At 34.7% G+C, this 21352-nt stretch overlaps 1 protein-coding gene across 2 annotated transcripts in view; it reads left to right on the forward strand.

The window, feature by feature from the left end:
- The first annotated feature begins 264 nt into the window (after positions 1 to 264).
- LOC149785162 (solute carrier family 45 member 3-like) overlaps positions 265 to 21352 on the forward strand; it is a 66940-nt gene continuing 45852 nt past the window's right edge. The window contains exon 1 of one of the 2 annotated variants that reach the window (XM_089978945.1): positions 265 to 364. The gene's annotated coding sequence lies outside the window, so the exon portion shown is untranslated. Of the gene's footprint in view, positions 365 to 16957; positions 17107 to 21352 lie in introns of those variants that run through there. The other variant, XM_089978946.1, reaches the window with a different exon arrangement.

Genomic DNA, 21352 nt, shown 5'->3' on the forward strand with positions numbered 1-21352 from the left:
CCTCTATATACATGCTGCTAATATGTGTGAATATATGTATAACTACGATAGGTGACCAGTCTAGTATCGTCGGCTTGTATTTTTGTTGTCTGTGGGACACAAGGTTAAAATAAGCTGGAAAAAAAATATTTTCCATTTTTAGAACGAATGTTTGAAGGCCCTTTGAATAATATGAGTTATTAAAAGCATTTAGGCTGTGATTTAAAAATTATCAATAGTTTCGTATTAAATCAGTGCCCAAAACAGAGTGTAACTTACGTACTTGCTGACAGGTAAATGTTGACGTCGCACTGGGTGCAAAGCCAATGAATCAAGTTGTGGTTGATGAGCCGTGTTTACATGTGCCGATGAAGTTATGTATAAGGTAAATGAAAGTGTGGTTAATTTTGTCATTTCTAGATTAAGGACATAAGAAGGATTTGTGGCAGTCTTTTGCTTAGCAAAAAGTTTATAATTGATTCGCAGCAAACCACGTGAACTTGAGATTGAGGTTTGTCGTACAACTTAGGACACGTATCTTGTATAAGGACCACATGACTTTAGTTGTGCTAGCAAAATCTATACATTGTTATGAATGCTTACTACTGGTGGTACCAATAATTAAATTATGGTAATTTAAAAGGGATTGATTAAGAAAAAATAACTACCACTAAAACAATCCATTTTTTTCTCTTATTTCCATAACTTCACCCAAAAATGTACCAAGCCCAAAACATTAAAAGTTGAAACAAGCCTCATAAATATACAGGAGAGCACATACAAAAATGTATTACACAGGAAGAAATTAATATTTATTAGGGATATTCCCCACCCCACCACCTTCCGTTTGAGGAAAGGCAGAGCAAGCTTGATGCTAGTAAACGGGCATTTTTCTTGCTGCAATTTAAAATTTACTATCAGAAAAACATTAGGTACAAGGTTCTTCTTTTTCATTAAGATTTCAGTTTATTCATTATTTCTGGTTAAAAATTAGCCTGAATTTTGCTTATTTTAACTATTACAACTCTGAAAATTTTGCTTACCCACCTGTTTGTTTATATAACCCTATTTGTAAAGTGAAAAGTTTTAATGATATCAAAACTGTACCAAACCTGGCAATTTTATTCATCAATTTATAATTTATTACTTGATCTCTGCCAAGGGGTATCTAACACTGACATCTTGTTTTATATTTGCAGAGACCAGTCTATGTTTTCAGACAACACATCATTTTGTTCACCATTTTTTATTAGCTTTGAATAATATTGTAAATTTCAGTATCTTTGGAGTTTCATCCCATTGAACATGTGGCTTTAAGAGTTGCACCATTTTATTTTGTTGATTTTGATCTTTTTTTAAATAGAAATAATAAAGTTAGACATTGCACATATTGAACGCAGATGACAATGGACTGTACTAAAAACTGGTAAATGACTTAACAGTCTGTCTGGTTATTTACATGAATAGCTTCTGATTGGTTTGAAACGTGAATAAAATGACGGTGTTCGGGGCCATCAGGTGATAGGTTAGAAATGATAAATTTGATGAATGAAATAATTATTTTGAGGGCACCTTTTTATATCTTTGTTGCTTTTTGTTCATAAAAATAATCTGTACAGTGGGTACAAACAAACTGAAGAATGCAAATATAGGACTGAAAAAAGTTAATTGCAGGCCCAAAAAGGGGGGAATTTTCTCAGCATTGGAGGAATTTAAAGAAAAAATAACGATAGAGCATGAAAATATGGTACATGAAAATCATAGGTTCAGTTGATTGTTTTGGCACAATGTTTTAAAAATTAGTGTGGATCATACATTCTGTGACTAGATTAGACCCTTCATAGTAGTCACTGACATTTTGTGTGAGTAACCTCAACTTTACAGCTTACTGCTTAATGGGTCAGTTCAAAAGTTTGTGTGCATCTTTTGAACATGGTCATATTTAGTGAAGTTTTAGAAACTAACAAAGAATAGCTTGTTTGTTCTAGTGGGAGTCTATTAAATATTGCCATCTATTTGTAACTGCCATAATATAATCAAGATACTACCAGCAGTAAAGGTATGTCATTACACTTTTGATCATTTAATTTAGATATGTCACCAGTGCTTTGAGAATTTTGATCTTATTTTCTTTTAAACACGTGCCTTGGGCAAGTGACTTTTTAAAAAAAAATCAGTTGCCAGGACTTTAAATCCACAAGCAGGACGTAGCCATATTTTTCTAAACTTTTATTGTGACACACATCCCCATCCTGAAAATCAAATGGTCATTCCCTTATCTTTACGATAATGTTTGTGAGACTGAACTCTTGTTTACATTCTACTATGGAGGGGCTCACAGCTAATATGATTTCATACAAATGCACCATTTCTGCATGCAAGTACACACTATTTCTTTCTTTAATGTGTTCCATGACATATCATTTACTCCCCCGACAATAACGTTTTCATATTCTGGTCAGCAGAGGCCAATCTGCAGAATATCTTGAGTGAACTGCCAGAATCCAATGTGACTAATTAATAATAATAATAATAATGAGGACTTTGTATAGCGCCTAATTTTTAGAAGCTCTAAGCGCTTTACAACATTAGACAATACCTAATAGTTAATCATCATCATTGTAATTATATTACAGAAAGGACTGCCCCTCAGAGCAGAGGGCTACTCAGACATGAATTCTAAGAAACCATGTTCTCTTGAGTGTGTATGTAATTACATGTCATTGATTGGCGAAAGGAATCAATACCCTACAGTATATTTTGTAACTGTGTTTAAATTAAAAGGGTGACAATGCAAAAATAAATCATGAAAGTAATCAAAGTCTTGTCAAGCTGTCAAAATCATCAATATTTTAAAATATTAATAATAACTGCTAGCTAAGTACATGTGATTCCTATAAAGTACAGTACCACAGTATCAGTATAGACTTTTTAATAGAGTACTGAGAACAATCTTGACTCATAAAAAAGAGTTGGCAAAATCTGTGTTCATGTTTTGGGAAACAGACTTTTGATGAAAATTTCACCAATGCCAATACTAATAATAAAGACTTTATTTAGAGAAGGTAACTCGATTACTTACAGAACTAATCTACCTTGAGGCCTTCTATCTGTTATGTACAATATAAACAGTATATACAACATGATGTGAAGAATCTGGCTTGACACTAAATAATTAAGTAATTTTAAAATTCAAATTATCAATCCTGAAACACATGCACAGGCATCTGTGAAAACATAATCATATATAAAACATAAAATATCATCCAGCATTGAAAAATTCAACTATGAAAATAATGTAAAAGTACAGAAAAGCAGGTGGTATTTTTTGTACTAGAACTGTTCAATTTTCTAAAGATTTCATCCATTTAAGACATTGATTATGAAAAGAAGAAAGGCTAGGAGCCTGCCTTATGTCACTGGGAATGTTGTTCCATACCAGTGGACCAGTACACTGAAACGTTTTTTAAACAATTCCTTCTTTGGCCTTGGTATAATGTAATTTTTACTTCTTATGGACCTTAAATTTGGAGTACCATCAGCATCTCTCTGGTGAAAGATATTGCTTAGATAGACAGGAATGGCTTTTCTGGATACTTTATACATCAATTTGGCCTTTCTAGGAAATATTCTTTCATGTCTTGTTAAAACCTTTATATTATTCATTGCATCCTGGAAATTGTTTATACATTGATCTAGAATTAAATGGCAAGCTTCTTTTGGAGTCTTAAAAGTGTTGTTATGTTTGAATTAGAGCTATTACCCCAAATTACATTACAGTAGTCCAGATATGGCTGTGTTTAACTTTTATAAAAGATGACCCTGTACTGAAGGGTAATGTTTGTATTGATTTTCCTCAGTAGCCAAAGATAAGAATTAACCTTTTTTGAAACATGTTTAATAGACCAAGTAAGATTGTTCTCTACGAATACACCAAAAATTCTATCTTGAGAGGTCATATTAAGGCTCACATTGTCAAATAGAACCTGGAGTTTGTCGCAATCTAGTCTTGCTCGTTTTTGTTGTGTTGTAACTTGAAGGTCTTTCATTTTTTCTGTATTTATGATCATACTATTTTCCTTGCACCAAGCTTGTCTGGTTGAGAGCATCTTGTAAGTTATTTTCAAGTACCGCTTTGGTTTTACCCATCTTAGACAGTGTAGTATCATTTGCATAAAGGTCAGTGGAAGAAACTGAAGTTCCAGTCTTAAGAGGTAAATCGTTGATAAATAGAATGAATAACAGAGGTCCAAGGATAGAGCCCTGCAGTACTGTACAATTAATATTTTTCCTTTCAGAAAGTTGACCATTTAAAGATACTCTTGCACTCTATCGGTAAAGTAAGAAGTAAACCAATTTAGGGAGTTTTCACTGCATTGATAGATTTTTAGTTATTCAAGCAAAATTTTGTGGTCTACAAGATCTAATGATTTCAGCCATTTATCAATCAGAGATACAAGTGCAGTTTCACATGACTGATTCTGGCAAAAGCCAGACTGATTATCATGAATAAGATCATAAGTGTTCATATAGTTGAGAAAAGAATCATGTACATGTTTTTCTAGTAATTTGGAGAGACAAGGAAGGATAGAGATGGGTCTGTAGTTATTTACATCATCTATTGTTCCTGTTTTATGCAATGGTATAACCTTGGCAGAAAAGGAAATTAACAACAACAAAAAACCACTTGGCGAAAGTTAATATGAGTGGTGATATTTCATTATCTGTACCCAAAGTTAGTGTGAATTCATCTTGACAAAAGGCTCGGCTAGCGTGGGTACGTGGGAAAGCCTGCCAGTAGCTTCTCGTGGGTCGGTGGTTCTTCCCTGGGTTTTCCAGGGTTCTTCCTCCACCAGTTATACTGGCCGCCACGTATAGCCTATCTTGTGCTGAAAAATGGCGTTAAACCCTAGATCAACAACATCATCTTGACAACTGTTCAAATTTGCAGTCTCGAGCATATCTCAATTTATCTTTCCTAAAGAGCCCACATTATAGCCAACCTTTACTTCATAGGGTCAACTCTTAAGGCATTTAACACGGTTTTCTAATTAATTTTTTCTTCACATATGCTACATGATATGTTTTTCATTCCTTTATTTCCTTTAATGATGGTACAGTAATTAGTTTCTTTGGAGATGCTCTTCAACTTGGAGAGAAAACTAAATGCATTTTGAGTGATTGTTATTAGGATTGAAAGTAGTTGACTGTTTTAATTGTTGTGGAATATTTTTTCTTTAGTATTGTTGTGGAGTAAAATAATCATGAATTTACATAAAGTTTGAATTTAACATTCTATTTGCTGAAAAATAGTGCGATGGCTAAGAAATAAATTTTATATTATTAAAATAATGAGTATGTGTGTTTCATTTTCCTTTCTATCCTTTTGAAAGTGATGGACTCCTTCATATAGGCCAGGGACTCTCAGAAATAAGCTGAGGACTCCCTGAGTTCCATGAATGAAGAGTCTAGGATTCCTCATCCTCAAAGTCAGTTGAGAGTCCTGTGTTTTATAGATTCCCAAAATAACATATTTAATACTCGTGGTAAAGTTTGATTTATTTAATACTGTTTGTTCACTAAGTAATAAAAGTTTAGATTTGTGTCTATCAGCAAGCAGGATTTTCTACAGTGAAAATACTTGTTTCAGGCTACAAATAAAAACTGATCATTTGTAAGGACCTCTTTTATAATTCATTGAAATGATGATTAAAAACTACCAGGTTTGAACAAACCATAAAATTATGCTAATTGAATTTCATTTTCTAAATCAGAAGTGATTACCTAAGTTTTTTTTTTCAAGAGCAAGTTACTGGTTAATGAAATTAGATTGACAAAAAAGGTTATAATTAAAGATCTTGATGTTTTTCAACATCAAAACCTGATTGAACACGTAATGATTGCTCTCATCATTGTTAAAACTATTTTGAGTGCTATGGGACCACAAGTTCATAATCTTGCACATTACAGCAGACATTAGTGCAAGCAGTTTTTATATCTGTATATGATTATATACATTAAAAAAATTCAGGTCCATGTTCTTAAGAAGGATAATTTTTTCAAGATTTTAGACATGTTGACATTATGGTTGATATCATTTTAATGAATGAGGTAGCATTTCATGTAAAGTAAATTACCATTGGTCAGCAGGTGATCAAATTCAGCAAATAATACGCAAGTTTATATAAATGTATTTTGCATGTTTTGATAGAATATTTGTCACATTATTGGTTAAATCACACCAAGTACAAGGGAGTTGAGTACCTTCCGAAGGACACATAGAGGCAATTAGCCTGGGTGGATATCCAATCTGTGACTGCTGGATTATTTGTCCAATGCTTTGCTACAGGCATAGAATTTAACATTAATCCTTTGGAGTTTGAAGGACTAGTAGACTGAGAAATGTACTAGTCCTGTTGGACATTCACAGTCCTTTTTAAAAACAACATTGTTGACAACTTAAACTTAATTAGGTAACAGACTATTGAAAGTTTGAAACTGCTTTTCCAAGAGGAAATCAACAAAGCTTGTGATAGTGGACTATCATCTGAGCTACTGTGACTAAGGTCTACATAAGTCTGCTAGAACTCCCACTTGTTATTGTGATATGAAAACCTACTCGTAGCTTTTTATTATATCTGTTGTTTGTTAATTGTTAAATTTTTCGTTTTATATGCCATAATTAGAGCCAAGGTCAAAATACAGTAGTTTTCAAATGTTAAATAATTAAATAGGGATATGAAAAATAGAGAAAGGAATACTCTATTTGGCACACTTGGTGTAGACGAAAATGAAATTGTGTAGTTCATATACCTGGTGTCTTTGAAATTTTTGAAAATGTGTGATCTCTGATTTGAAAAGTGAAAGGTCTAAAAAGACATGTTCCCAAATTTCCTTCATTGTCATTACCAGATTATCTGTGGATGTATGCATATGGTTTAAAGGCACATAAACACGATCCTGGCTAAATAGTGCAGAATACATTTACTTATTGCAAAAAAAAAAGACATACATACACAACAAAGGTAAGCAAGAAAGAGTAAAATTCATAGTCAAAGCTATATTTTTAATATAAACTGCAGTCTTTATTTCAAGCCATGCTCATTTACAAATGCCCAAGATTCAACTAGATCATTATCACAGGATAATATTCCAGGTGAAAAAGGTAATGTTAGAAAGTCATCTTTTATGACATGATGTATGAAGTATCATTAGGCCTTGTACCACCAGTGAATCTTAAGCAGTGTGGAGGAACCACCTGAGGGAGGTTTGCATGGATGGGCTTTTAATTGTAGGAAATAATCATTAGCTGTAGAGGTAATTATGAAAACTAATATGTATCAATAAGGCATTTTGAAGGCACTCTTAGGGGGATACTATCTGTACAAAAGCACAAGATTTTTATTTGTTTTAAAAAACATAATTTATATTTTTTGTAAAAATAAGTCACTGCTTGCATTTTTGTACATCATTGAGCTTATGAACACAGACCCTTATGCATGTGTGAATGGATTTTGACTGAACTTTGTATTTTGTTGTTTTTCCCTAAACATGTTGAGAGTCTGCACACTGATTAGGCCAAAGTTTGTGATTCATGTCTTTTTGTGAAGGTTTGTGAGCACTACAGCATATACAGGTATGAATAGTTTTTTTTATTACACTCGTTGTGTTGTTAAATCTGGAAAATACTATGAGTGATGCTTGGTCATTAATTTTTTTTCTGCTATAAAAGTAAAATTGTGGATTAAAAATAGAAAATATTTTTGTTACCAGTTTGGTATCTTGGAGTGTCTCGTTATTACTGAAATGATTTGAATAGTTAGCTATTAAACAGAATAATAGTAGTGAAAATGGGTATCATGTGGATTCCAGCATATTGCTTGTTACCACTAGAGCATAGTTCCTTCACTGGACTTGTGTTTTTAAGATACAACAGTATTATAGCGCTGCAAGGTTAAATCATTCTTTATTGTATGTTGCCAGTGGAGATTTGACTAAATCTTCATTTACGATCACTTTCATGCATAACCAGAAAGGTGCTGCTCAAAAACTTTTTTGAATAACCGTTGCACAATATATTTGGGAAATTTGAGGCTTTTGGGTTGCCAAGGACTTTAGCTGATTTGTAAAGTAGTGTGTAAACTGGCCCCTGAATATGTCTTTGTTATCCAGTTTGCATACACATTAAAAAAAATGGGTTTTCATAGTAGTGATCTAAACTTTAAAAAAGATTACACTTGTGCACTTGAAACATTTTAGTTATCAATGAGCAGACAGGGTTAATGTCATGTTTTTGGACGTGCATTTTTAATTAAAATGCACAATATTGCCACCTGATTGTCTCCTTATGCATGCTTAGTAAATTTATGAATATTGGCACTTATTTAAACCTAGTATCGTTCCAATTTGTAAGCTTAGAGTCTAACCTTGTGTACATATGATGTTTAGAATGGATACTGTAAATGGTAGAATGTTCACAAGCATACAATTTTTATATATATTATGGCATGGACATTTGCTAACAAAAATACAGTATTATTCATATTAAAGTAGTGTGTAACTTGTCTAAACTTGCCCCTGAATATTCAGGCACTTCTACATTTGCGACCACAGAATCTCCTTCCTATGTGCACCATGCAGCATATATATATATATATATATATATATATATTGCAGCTTATTGGTTGGAACTCTGATGAAGAAAGAGTTTTTTTTACATAAAAACCCATACTAAAACAGTTTTGAACTCTGATGAAGAAAATAAGTTTTTGGCACAAGAAGACCTATGGTAAAAAATGTGGAACTCTGATGAAGAAGAGAATTTTTGGCACAAAAAGACCCTAGCTAAAAAGGTTTGTAATTCTGATGAAGAAAAGAGTTTCTTTTGGCAGAAAAAGACCCATGCTCCAAATGTTTGTTCAGTTCTGATGATTGAGTACATGTGATGTCACATAATCACTCATCTGACGAGCAGTAACAGGTAGCCTGATTGAAGAGAAGTGTTATTTTTATATTAATAAAATATTTAGATTTATTAGTTATACGGCTTGATCCTCAACAATAAATCTAAGTTTATCTCTTAGATACAAGATTGAGCTGCATGCATGTATCTTTACATTGTACCACTGGTTCCCAAATCCTGTAATAACCTGCGTTATCTTTATAATCTTGAAGGTTGGACTATAGTTAATTCAGTATTTTGTTAAAAAAGAAGGAACTGTTAAAAAAAATTGGCATGGTGGCAAGAAATGTAGGTCAATAATATATTTATAACAGAAATATTCTTTTAATTGCTAACCAGGTGTGGGTTATTTACCTATATATTAGGACCACATACTGCTGTTGAGGAGATGACCTAGTTTGTATGCTCCTGTGAACATAGGTACCCTTTTTAAAGTCAGTTACATACTTAGGCTGGACAGGTTAGTACAGTTTTATGTCCCTCACTACACATGTTTTGTACATGCATATGGTCTTGATGAATTTAAACATGCCTAATGCATTCCATTTAATGTGATTGCCAAAAGTCTTTGAAACTTATGAATGGATTCATAAATATACATGCCTGCATAGATTGGAGTGTACATACAATGTGCATGCAACATGTTCACTTTGCCTTGGTCAAGATTTAACTCTTTGTTAGCCAACTGAAATTGCTGTTTAAAAAAATGTCTGGATGCCCTGCCTTTGCCAGTATGATACAATACTGGTGTGCCATTTTGTCACTGCAGCCTATCCAGTGTGCTTTTCCACATGGATTTACTTGGTTGATGTGCCTTCCAGAGTTGATATGCTTCTGTTGCTGGGTGTCACATTTTTGCACAGGGCTAAAAATGTAAAGACCTGGAATCCTTTCTCAATTTTCTTTCTGTTGATGTTGGAATAATGGGGTTGATCAGAGTTTGGGAATACTCAGCTGTACCTCAATTCTCATGTACATCTCTGAGAAAATTCCTAGCCCTACTTGGTATTTTCACATTCTGAACTAACATCAGAAGTAAATTATGAAGAAAAAAAAATGAATTAGTATTTCTTTTAAAGTTTTGGTATTTTAAAAATGTAAAAATTCACAAGTGTACTTTCAGAAATAAGCAAATTGTATACACTGCAAATTTATAAATATATTTCAAGGACTGGCAAAGTTAGCATGCTTGTTGTTATTTCCATTACATTTTCCCAAAACACTGAAGCAGCCATCTTCATCGCCTTCAAAATATATAGTTGTCTTGAAAGTGTTCAGATTTTAAACGTCAATCCATGTTAGTGAAAGACATGCAGATATATGTTAAACTTTCTCTAACAATGTTGTTCTGTGCAGCTCCTGGGCTTTATTTTATTATCCATGTCAAGTTGCTTGGAAGTTATCTAAAATTATGGGATTTAATTCTGAAATGCAATTGCATACCTTCTTTTTAAGGTAAATTGTGATAAATTTATTATCATTATGGGGAGGAGATCATGTATGAATTCCAGTTAAATATGATCGTGGCGTGGTTCCTGAAATTTTAAATACATGTATGTGTATTTTTCTTGTACCGGGAAAGAACATTTTTTTTAAGTATGAGAAATAGTGTGTAAAATGTTTATTGTCATTTTGGGGAAGAGTTCGCATATGAATTTTAATATAATATGATCGTGGCTTAGCTTCTGAAATTTAACAGTATTACCAGGTTCTTGAAGTATTATGCCAAAATAAACATTATCGGAAATGTTACTTATTACTGGTCCATGAGTAAAGTCAGTAAGTCATCATTGTGATTGTCTTCAATAAATTCTGAATACAATTGTTGCTCAAACAATAGCCAACATGTGTTTCTTCTTTAACTGCATACACAACCAATCAGCAGACAATGTGGTGGTTGATAAAAGATTCTCACAATTTAATAAACATCAAAAAAACGAAAGCCGCCAACATATTTTCTGGGCTTGGCGGTGTTATTAGACGCAATTAGTTGACCAGTAAATAATTTCTGCTTTATTGGCTGGAGATTGAAATGGTATGAAATTGTACATGCGTTCAGCTTTACATTTTTCTTTAAAAAGTGACTCGTGACCAATGCAAGCCTACTGCACTTAGTTCTCGGGTTTTACATGGGTATGGTGTTTGTTTATGAACTCGTTATTAATATCCTATTTTTTATAAAAATATTTTACCGTTATGGAAAAGCAAGTTCACAAATGCAAATCGTTCTCTGCACTTTGCGCCATGATTAGTATAGTAGTTGTTATACGTTTCTTTCGATATTCACAAAATCTGAAGTAAAAGTTACATATACACTGAAAGCATGTGTTGATTTGTAATTATTCTGTTGTAGTCGTTCAAACGAATAGGCGTACAAGCGTTAATTATTGGAAATTTGCAATGGATAAATGTACACGGAAACGTATATGAGAAAATGTTAGCAGTATGAAATTTATACAGACACTGTTCATATATCCTGCGACATAATGAACCGTACACGTGCTTCGTCTTTCTTAACCTAATTTTGCCATTGAATTCAGACACATAATGGTGTGTGACAAAATTATTGAATAGTTTAAATATGTATGCAGTTTTTGCAATGGAGTTACATATTTTATGGATTAATTTCAAGCCCCGATGGTACGATATCAGACATCAAGTAAACGGTGTTGATACTATGTTTATGCTATATATTTGACGATGAATTCACATACAATGATTATGGGGGAAAATATTGAATATTGTAAATCTGTGTGTAATTTTTCAGTGGAATTACATACATTATAGATGAACTGAATGCCACGACAGCACGATAGTAAACGGTGTTGATACCCTATTCATCATATACCGTAGACATGAATACATGTATATGTGCCAATGAGTTGTTCTCTCAAAAAAGTAAAATACTGCAAAACCCCGCATTAACGCGACCCCAATATTAATGCGATCCAATTTTGTGGACCCCAATTATCGTGTTATAGCAGGGTTCCATTGTATGTAATATATATATATATATATATATATATATATATATATATATATATATATATATATATACAAATGTCATTGCAGAAGGCCTCTGCCCAATGAGCTTCTTTAAATAAAGTTACTTTTATTATTATTATTATTATTTGTTGAGTATGTGACTATTTTAGAGGCCATATTTCTGATCAGATTGTGATCTGATTTGGTATGGAAGGTTGTATCATCAAAATCTCACATTAGGTTGATAATGAGTGAGATCAACTTATGTTTAAATATGAATCCATGTTGGTGGTGGAAATGGAACCCACAATTTTATGGCCCCTGAGGTTATTTAAAGACACACTGTAATCCATGGTAACTGCACAAATTAATTTTCAATATAATGCCAGATAGTACATGTACATTAAAGGTCAGGCTGTGAACAGTCTTTCTAGTTGAGAATCAGAGAATAGTCCTCACATGGGTAAGGAGTAAGCTTTTTCACAACAGCACATATGTTTCTTGTTTTTGAAAATGTTTATAAAAAGTCTGCCTCATTATTTGATTCAATTTTGATCTATGCTTTGACTCAAATGTTAAACTTCCACACTACATTGTTTTATTTTCTCCACACTTAAGTATCAGTTGTGGGGATATTATGATATGCCCATACTGTATGTTGTCTGACCATTTTGACTAAAATGGGGTTCATTTGTCTACCCATTACCATGTCCTAAAATAAGGTCCATTTGTCTACCCATTACCACATCCTAAGTAGGGTCCATTTGTCTACCCATTACCACATCCTAAAATGGGGTCCATTTGTCTACCCATTACCACATCCTAAATAGGGTCCATTTGTCTAACCATTACCACGTCCTAAAATGGGGTCCATATGTCTACCCATTACCACATCCTAAATAGGGTCCATTTGTCTATCCATTACCACATCCTAAAATGGGGTCCATTTGTCTACCCATTACCACATCCTAAAATGGGGTCCATTATTGTCTACCCATTACCACATCCTAAAATGGGGTCCATTTGTCTACCCATTACCACATCCTAAAATGGGGTCCATTTGTCAACCCATCACCACATCGTAAATAGGGTCCATTTGTCTACTCATTACCACGTCTTAAAATGAGGTGTAGAAAGTAAGTTTGTACTTATCTTGTTCGTTTCTTAACTATGTGAAAGGTGTGTTATTCTTGGCTCTTTCTCATGTTATCTGCGATGGGGGTCAGAGGTCCAATAACAAAAATTTAAATTACAACTACATTTTTAAACATTGTGACTGAGTCTAATATATGCAGCCAAAACAAGATACATCATTACTTTCAACATATTTTATTTAATACTTCTCCCCGTCCTCCTCACGCTGTTATTTTGTGTAATGCTTTCTCCGTATCCCCATCCCTCTTATTTTGATGTAATACTTCTCCCCATCTGCCCTCCCCTGTTATTTGATGTAATACTTCTCCCCATCTGCCATCGCCTTCTTATTTTGTGTAATGCTTTCCCATCACAGTCACTGAGATGAGGTTGGCATTTAAGTAAGAATATTCTGTACATGTACACAAGGTGCGATTTTTTTATTCTGAATCATCAAAGTTGCACTATTTCAGTGTTAATTTCAACAGATTTTGTTATGGAGCAGTAAGTACATGAAGATGGTCATTGTTCAGTTTGTCATGCTTATCATCATGTACCTAATGAGTTGATTTGAATAGGCACATCACTGAAATAAAGCACACAAAAAAACCTCCCCATTAGCATGGCTGCCAAAAAAAGTGTGGGGCATATTTCCTTAAAAATTTACCCTGACCATCAATTTATGGAGAGAATTTCAGATTATATTTTTTCATGGTGATCGGAGAGTCTTATTCCTGCAGCACTTAAAACAATAGTTCTTGATATCATTTTTACCATCTTGTGCCTCTTGGAATATTTTTGGATATTGTAAGTAAACAACCTTCTTTAAGCATGATAATGTATTTTTGCCTTTCCATAGGAAAGTCTTTATGTGATAATAGGCCTCCAGTGCATATTTGTGGACTTAATATTATCTAGATACACGGCTATGTTGACTTTACAAGTTTGTAACCCAGTCTGCAGGTTGTAACTGCACCTTACATGTACATAGGTAATGCAGTTCATTCCTGTAGTAGAGCAGGTCATCATGCAATAATTATAATAATATTAATGACTTTATTTGAAGAGGTGGCACAGTAGTATGGAAATACAATGGGGCTTAGTTCATTAAGATACAATGGGGCTTAGTTCATTGAAATATGATGGGGCTTAGTTCATTGAAATACAATGGGGCTTAGTTCATTGAAATATGATGGGGTTTAGTTCATTGAGATACGGTTGGGCTTGGTTCATTGATATATGGGGCTTAGTTCATTGAAATATGGTGGGGCTTAGTTCATTGAAATACAATGGGGCTTAGTTCATTGAAATATGATGGGGCTTAGTTCATTGAAATACAATGGGGCTTAGTTCATTGAAATATGATGGGGCTTAGTTCATTCAGATACAGATGGGCTTAGTTCATTGAAATATGATGGGGCTTAGTTCATTGAGATACAGTTGGGCTTAGTTCATTGAAATATGATGGGGCTTAGTTCATTGAAATATGATGGGGCTCGGTTCATTGAGGTACAGTGGGGCATAGTTCATTGAAATACAATGGGGCTTAGTTCATTGAAATATGAAGGGGCTTAGTTCGTTGAAATATGATGGGGCTTAGTTCATTGAGATACAGTTGGGCTTAGTTCATTGAAATATGATGGGGCTTAGTTCGTTGAAATATGATGTGGCTTAGATCATTGAGATATGATGGGGCATAGTTCATTGAAATATGATTGGGCCATATTGATTGAAACTTTATGCATCAGCCTTCTCAAAAATACACTTTCACTCCTTCTTAATATTTTAATATCATTCATTGCGTTTGGGATGTTTTCAAGATGATATTAGATGACTCGGCAAGCTTTATTTTTGCAGTCGGAATAATTTGTAAATATTCTTGTCGAAAGTGTTTCCCAAAATAACAGTATAGTAGTCTAGGAATGGATGTATATATGATCTGTAATATATTAACCTGTGTTTAGTGATAGATATGTCCTTGTCTTGCTAAATAACCAGACATGAATTAACTTTATGACATGACTTTAATATGTTCATTCCATTGCAAACTGTTGTCAACCATCACCCCAAGGATTTTGTCATGGGTAACCTTTTGTAGACAGATTTCATTCAACTTAAGATTCAGTTTGTTATTTTCCAAAATGTTGCTCTCTTTTGTTTTGTAGGAATCATTAATACTTAGTCTTGTCTGTGTTTACTTTCATTCCATTTTCCATACACCAGGAATCTATTCTAAGTAATGCTATTTGAATTCGTATTTGATTTACCTGGATCCATGTTGCTTCAGTTTCATCTGATTCTAGATCTTTTATCATTTCAACTGATAAACCATTACTTACATAAACAACAAGGGGCCGAGTGGTCTAAAGCGCTCGCCATTGTGGATCACTGCCATCTCACCTCTGTCTGTGTGGGTTCAAGTCTAGGGTTCGGCCAATGTGGGTATGTGAGAAAGTTTGCCAGTAGCTTCTCGTGGGTCGATGGTTCTTTCCAGGGTTTTCCCATGTTCTTCCTCCATCATTACTACTGGCCGCCATGTATCTTGTGCTGAAAAATATGCATTAAACCCTCCAACAACAACAACATAAACAACAACACTTCCACCACCTGAACCTGTATCACATCAGGTGTGCCTTAACCATCAATAAACAACAAGTCATTTGCATGATTGTTTTTAAGTTTGTTTCTGTTAAATCCAAAATATGGGAATTATTGACCTGAGATGATATTAAGAAATTCAGTTGGTCTAACTTGTTCATACCTTGTATATTGATATGCCCGATGTGTAGATCTTTTCCTTTTATTTGTAGATCTAACATGTCCTTAAATAAACATTACTAGTATGGTCAGATCCTTTGGGTTGTCAACTGTGGTTTACCCTTTGGGCAGTGAACTTCAATCCAGTTGCCTCAGCACTAAATAACCTACTTGTGTTCCTCTACCATAAAGCAACAAAACCAAAACCATTATGCAAAAAACTTAACCTCTTCTGACCATATTTATTAAAGTCCATAGTCCAGGGCTTACATCCCTAAACCAGGTGTCAGATATCTCTCGTCTTTTCACCATGAATATACATAAATTTTGCGAAAGTGAATATAATGAAAAATGTTCACAAAGAAAACTTTGCAATGTTTTTGACTTTACAGTGTGTTACTCCTTGCTGTATGTTGCTATCAAGCCCTCAAAGTCAAACCCCATTTTAGATAGTTGGATTATTATATCAGATGGGGTGGGAAGGGTCGGAGGAAACTCGGACTAGACCTCTTTAGGATACAGTTACTACTGTTTGGTGTAATTTTGCCTGTTGTTGTTGTTAAGGTTGATGATGCTGGACAGGCATTGTCAAGCAAAATGGCCTGGACCCAGTTAGACAGACCAAGACTATTATCACGCATTGATGTTGTCAGTATTTACCTTAGATACTCGCTTGTAAGAGTCCAACTGCAAACTGTACGGACCAAGTTCTCTGTAGTCGCATAATGTGATGGCAGATCTGGGTCTGTGCAGTTTGTAAGGAGTAACCAGTAGAACAAACAACACAGACCCTGATCTGCAGGCACATTATGCTACAGCAGATCAGGATCTTTGTTGTTTGCAATTTGACTCGTCATAAGTACATGTAAGTATATATGGTTCTGTATTTTCCAGGAGTGTCAGTGGATAATGAGCGAAGTATTAATAGGAATGTAAACAATGAAAAGCAAAGAGGGAACCTTATGCCGCCAGCATTTCTCTGACATTTTTTTTATTGAATATTTTAATGCATGTAGTAAAAGATAATCCCTTTCATGACCAATCAGAATCAGAATCTGGCCTTTTTGTAAAGTTGTTTTCAGCTGTGTGTCTTGTATTCATTCAAATTCAATTTGTGCTCTCTACTTACACAAGTATGTAGGAATAATTTGTTGAAATGTCGTATGCAGGTCACATATTCCTGTCATCCAGCATTGTTGGAAGTAATTTATTCTCTTGCTCTTGAAAAGTTGACAGTGTAATGTTTGTGTGTCATCAAAAGATTCTTCTTCCATGGCTAATCTGTACTGGTAATGTATATTATTTAAGACTTCATTGTAATAATTTTAGAGTTTGTAAATTTGTATCAGTGTGATTAAGCTTTTCTAACTAAATCCATAATGTGATGTTTATTAGCACTGCAAATGGAATTGAATGACAACTTGTACTCGAGAAATTCTTTGATCATACATTCCATACTGTCAAATGGACTTTCTAGAAGGATTTTTTATGAAACATATTAAAGAAAGAAAAAGTACTTTTAAAAGCAAATATGGATGTTTAGTATTGGATGTTTGGTAATTTTACAGTTGCTGTACACAAATAGTGTAGAATGTAATTATTCTGCTTATGGCATTGGCATTTCTAGAAATTTTCATCCTCCCAAAACAATGGGTAAATTTTTCATCTTTGTATTTTCTTAATAGTATTTCCTTCTGAATATAATTGAATTCTGTAAAATTGGGATAAGCTTTTATCATATTTGCATAGATTTTGTACTCAAGAAAAAGCTTGAATTTTACCATCATTCCAAAAAGTAGTAAAGGGTACTGAATTTTTTGATACCATATCACCATGCTCCTAAATGAGACTGGAACTATACATGATTCTTTAATAAAACCGTGATATTTATGTGTAGATTAGCAGATCAAAATGCAATTCAGTTTAAGATTAAAGAAATTGATACTAAAATGGTTGAAATATAAATCCGGTGTTTTGCGTTTCAATTATGTATAGACTGCTCCTGTGGCCAAGTGGTTAGAGCGTGTGCCTCGGATTTAGGAAGTCGTGGGTTCGATCCCCGGTCGAGTCATACTAAAGACTTACAAAAATGGTACTAACAGCTGCCTCACTTGGCGCTCAGCATTAAGAGGTTAGTGTTAGGACAGGTTGGCCTGGTGTCAGGATAATGTGACTGGGTGGGAATGCTACATGTCTGCTAGACATCACTATAAACTGTCACATGGCAGACATCATATTGATATAACTGAAAAATTGTTAAAGCTACATTAAAAATCCAAATCACACACACACTCTCAATTATATATTTTATTAAATTATCTATAAAATAAATTGTTAGGAGTTTAACAAAAATCACACTAGCATAGTAATTTGGATGTGATTGCTAGATCACATTTTATTGTCAGTATTACAGAATCTGGATCATGACTCAATGCTGCATGTCTTGTCAGTATCATAAAACCTGGATAATGACTCCATGCTTCATGTCATGTCAGCATCATAAAATCTGGATCATGACTCAGTGCTTCATGTCTTGTCAGTATCATAAAATCTGGATAATGACTAAATGCTTCATGTCTTGTCAGTATCATAAAATCTGGATCATGACTAAATGCTTCACATCTTGTCATGTTCTCGATTTTCTGATGCTGACAACTTGGTGTGATCAGGATCAAAATACCAATGAGTGAAGATCATATATAGATACTTTTACATGCACTTATCAAAATGCATTGTGATGGTGCTTTAATGTCTATGCTTATTACCAGATTTAACAGATAAATCACTCCTTCATTATAATACTACATTGGAGTCAGAGTATACTGTTTTATTGTAAGATTGCCTTACAGTCAAGTACATAATATAGTACTCCCTTATTATAACACTCCATGGGAGCCAGATTATACTGCTTTAAAGTGAGACTGCCTTATAAGGAAGTACATACGTGCTCCCTTAATATAACACTGTCCATGGAAGTTGGAGTTTATTGCCTTATAGTGAGACTGCCTTATAATGAAGTACATTATAAATATAATTTTAGTATTGAATAATGCAATGGGATTTGTGACCATACCTGCTTTAGAAAAGGAACCATGTGTGAAGGACCTTGCATTGCATTAAGGGGGTGATTTAGTACTAATAGTTTGTTTAAGCAATGAAAGAGGGCATTTAAGCGTTAATAAGGCATAATGAGAAAAAGTAATTAAATAATCATTCTCATCATTCAAGTATGGACATATCAAACACTGAATACAAATTCATATCTTTCATTTTAAATTAAACATGTATAGAAATTTATGTAAAAGTTAAATTTGTATCCCTCTTTGTTATGTCAGCATGAAATGGATAATTCCGCACTTCCTCTAGACTTCTAACCATCTACCAGTCGAATAATCATGTAGAATTTAAGACTTCATCGGATTTGTTTAGAAGAAATAAGGGATTGTTTTATGTAGCTTCATCTCAGGTGAGAAGTTTGCAATTCTCTCAGGGCAACTGAGTTAAATTGATTGCATTTGCAGTTTCCCAGACAATAGCTTAAATTTGTTCCATTTCCTGTGTACTGTAATTTGATCCTTTCTCATACATGCTATGCACTCAAATTATAAATTGTTCCCATGCTGAATCTCTTTTAATTTCATTATAATTTCTTGGTTTCTAGGTTTAGATGATGCTTGGTGGTAATGAGTTTACTTTGGAGAGTTTGGTTTGGATTTAGATTTCTGGCACTGCAATACATTGTACTGAGGCAAAGTAAACTGCCTTGCCATGGAGTGCTTTTGGGTTCTGTGGGTTTGGTGCTATTTTTCAGCACCTGATAGGCTATACGTAGCAGCTGATATGTTTGGTGGAGGATGAACTTGGGGGGGGGGGGGACCCTGGGAAGAGCCACATATCCACAGGAAGATACTGGCAAGCTTTTTCACATACCCAAACTGCATTCTTCTGGCCATAAGTGGCATGCCTTGACTGCACCCTTCTGGCCATGAGTGGCATGGCTTGACTGCACCCTTCTGGCCATGAGTGGAATGCCCTGACTGCACCCTTCTGGCCATGAGTGGAATGCCTTGACTGCACCCTTCTGGCCATAAGTGGCATGCCTTTAACTGCATCCTTCTGGCCATGAGTGGCATGCCTTGACTGCACCCTTCTGCCTACGAGTGGCATGTCTTTACTGCACCCTTCTGGCCATGAGTGGAATGCCTTGACTTTACTCCTCTGGCCATGAGTGGCATGGCTTGACTGCGCCCTTCTGGCCATCATTGGATGGCCTTGACTGCGCCCTTGTGGCCATGAGTGGATTGCCTTGACTGCACCCATCTGGCCATGAGTGGAATGCCTTAACTGCTGAACCATTGCAGCTTCTTACTTTGGAGAGTGAACAATGCATTGTTGATCTATTTTCTTCTGTATAAGGGACCTAACAATTCATTTTCAGGTGGGGAAGGGGGTTCCCCAATAACTTGAAGAAAAAAATTGTTTTGTGAAAATAAAGAATTTATTTATCAAGTGCGTTAGTTGGAAAAATTATCTGGAGATACCCTCCCCCCTCAAAAAAATAAACATCCTGGTTAGAAGGACTCCCCCCCCTCGAGAATTAACTTTTTTGGGCCCCTAATGTATGTCCAATGTGAACAGAGTAGACTACAACCTTCTTTTTCTAATGCTTTGGTTGGTTAGGGTTAGTGCTGTTTGATCTGATCATAATTTCAGGCAAACAGTCTAGATTTATCCATGGTGGACTATGTGTTGGTACATATAGATGTGAATCTATGTTGTTCACATTTGGGTGTACATTATACTTACAATATATGAAAGTGTATTGACCAATTTCACTTGTGCATTGTAGGATATTGTTGAGTGTAGTTCAGTGAACTGGGAAAAACTACCTGGGAAATTTTCTGTACCTAGATCTATTTTTCTCACCAGATGTAACTTTCACTCATTTTGACTTAAGAATAAATCCTTTCTGGCCAGACTGCTTTGGTGGCCTGCATGGTTGGAGTGTCTGCCTTGGAGGTCATGGGTTAGAACCCAGCTGAGTCATACCAAAGACTTAAAAAAATGGTACTAACAGCTGCCTCACTTGGCACTCAGCATTAAGAGGTTAGCGTTAGGACTGGTTGGCCTGGTGTCAGAATAATGTTACTGGGTGTGACATGATGTTACATGTCTGCAGCATGATGCCCCAGTGCTGGACGTCACTATAAACTACCACATTGTAGACATCATGGCAATATGACTAAAAATTGTTAAAACTACATTAAAAATCAATATTTACACACACACACAGTCACACACACACACACACACACCTTCCTGGCCAGTGTGTGCATTACTCATGTTCATAAAGAACATCAGTATACTACAGTAAACATTCTTGGATTTGTATGCACATAATTTGGTAACCCTGTGGGCTGTACATCTATTGGTAACACTGGCTCTAAATCAAGTAAGTTTATTACCAACAGCTCAGTATAGCACTGGCCTAACTCCACATCCTAGAGATGTAATGGTGTAGTAGGTTAAAACTTG

The sequence above is a fragment of the Sinohyriopsis cumingii genome, chromosome 13, assembly GCF_028554795.1.
Source record: "Sinohyriopsis cumingii isolate HCF-2022 chromosome 13, ASM2855479v2, whole genome shotgun sequence".
In the NCBI taxonomy this organism is placed as follows: Eukaryota; Metazoa; Mollusca; class Bivalvia; order Unionida; family Unionidae; genus Sinohyriopsis; species Sinohyriopsis cumingii.